We start from the raw sequence: 2,102 nt of genomic DNA, 5'->3' as shown, positions 1-2,102 counted from the left end.
TTTTCTGTAACAGTCATTTTAATATCACAAAGATTACACTTGTTTCTGGATTTCAAACCCATGGGACTCCTACATGGTACCAAACTTGGTTTTGACACTGCTAGATTAAAATTGCTGTCATTTAAAAATCCCATTCAAGTTTTTTACGATGTCCTCATTTCCAAGAGAACAAAAGAGAAAACATTATGAACAACAGATCCCTAAGTTAAAAAGAAAGGAAAAACTCACCGAAAAGGAGCGTGCAAGAAACAAGTTAAGGAAATACCAATTTCTATTCAGTGCTCAATTAAAAAAAAAAAAAAGGTGAGAAGCAGTATATCATGCAAATTAAATAATTACAGGAAGCTGGGGAGAATTATACTAGAATAAAATAATTTTTAAAAAAGGAACCAATGTTTGCAAATCAAAATATTTAGTTCGACCTCATTGCTCTATATCTAATGTGTAACTTACATTATCTTTAAATTATAATATACTTAATTATATTCTAGTTTCAAATACTGTCATTAAGGAAAAAAGTCATTTCATGAACCTATACTCAATATCTGCACTCTATTATACTAAAGCTGTAAATATTTCAGAAGCTTGTATAGTGGTTGAATCGTTGAAAGAATGACATAGAGCCTTTAGGAAAAATGATTTAGAGTCTTAACAATGGTATAAGAAAATACTAACAGATTTAGTGCTGGGAAAAAGCAAAGTCAAGTCCATGCCATATTCCAAATTTCTATCATTGTCAAGCATTAGCATCAACTAACTTCTGACATTCCTAATCTGCAGTGACCAAATGCACATAGACACATAAGTGTGCTCTTGGTATGAAATATTAAATAAGCTATCTTCTACCTAGAGTGTGTACACTAGACTGTGCTCCAGTGCTATGTGAGACTTTGGTGTCAAAGTGTGCATGTGTCTGGTAAGTCCTGTCTAGTGATTCCCTTTGGTCAACTTCTTCTGCTCCTCTCTCTGCTTCTGCTGCTTCCTCTTGCCACCTTCTCTGAATCTTGCTGAATAAATGAAGGGATCACAGTTGCTGGTGACCTGAGGTATTTCTTGCTCATCACTGTCCTCACAAATACAGCTAGATACGTGTTTGGGTAATGTGGCAGGTCTGTGAGACTCCAACGAACAGACATTGGCAGGTTGGGAAGGCAGGGCACTTTGTCCTCTTCACCTGCATTCTTCTGCAAAAGCTTCTTCATCTGCCACACATTTATTGTTAAGGACTTTGACCATCTTCTTCGAAGTGTACTCTTTCTTAACCATTCTCAGTAATGCTCTTTGTAGTGATTTTTCAGCCATTGGCTATTTTTGAAGTTGATATAGATCTGAAATTGACCATCCTACTACCACCAAAGGATGCTGAAGAAAATGAAGTAAGGCCCTCATGTCCCGGTTAACCAAAGAAAATAAATCCCATATCAAAAGAAGAAAATCCACCTCCAAAAGATGAAAACCCATTGAAGGCAAAGATTAAAAGGATCCTGTGCCCTGTTTCTGGTTCTATAGTGCCTCTTCAATTTCCAAAGAAAACTCCTCAAGTAGGTCTCCAAAGAAGTCAAATGAATGTGGGTCCCTTCCACCAAAAAATTCCCTTAAGACCTCATTTGGTTTACAGAATGTAAAGCCAAACTCAAATGGACCGTCAGAATGACTTCCACCTCCACCACCACCATTTAATCCTTCTTTGCCATATTTGTCATAGATGTCCCGTTTTTGGCATCTGATAACACCTCAGGTCCCTCAGCTACTTGTTTAAATTTTCTCTCTGCTTCTTCTTTATTCTCAGGATTTTTATCAGGGTGCCATTTGAGTGCCAATATGATATGCCTTTTAATGTCCTCAGGGGAGGCATGTGTCTGCACGCCTGGAACTTCATAATAATCCACCATGTTTTAACAGATTGTTGGAACAGATCCCAAGGAGATTGGCAGCCAGCAGCAGGAAGGAGGAGAGGCTGAGGGAGGGGGCTGGTCTCTCCTTAGCTCCGTCATGGCTGGTGCTGGTGAAGGCGGTGATAGCGATTCCTTGCGCTTTCCTCTGGACATTTTTTCTTAAACTACTTATCCAATCATTTTCTCTCTGTATTTCCTCTGTTCTCT

The 2,102-nt window shown here is 38.3% G+C and overlaps 1 pseudogene; it reads right to left on the bottom strand.

Moving 5' to 3' along the window:
* Positions 1-927: 927 nt before the first annotated feature.
* LOC143655172 (dnaJ homolog subfamily B member 6-like) lies at positions 928-1,892 on the bottom strand (annotated as a pseudogene).
* Between the last annotated feature and the right edge of the window lie 210 nt (positions 1,893-2,102).

The sequence above is a fragment of the Tamandua tetradactyla genome, chromosome 14 (assembly GCF_023851605.1).
Source record: "Tamandua tetradactyla isolate mTamTet1 chromosome 14, mTamTet1.pri, whole genome shotgun sequence".
Classification (NCBI taxonomy): Eukaryota; Metazoa; Chordata; class Mammalia; order Pilosa; family Myrmecophagidae; genus Tamandua; species Tamandua tetradactyla.
The sequence above is the reverse complement of the archived record's forward strand: the minus strand, read 5'-3'. Positions and strand labels throughout refer to the sequence as shown.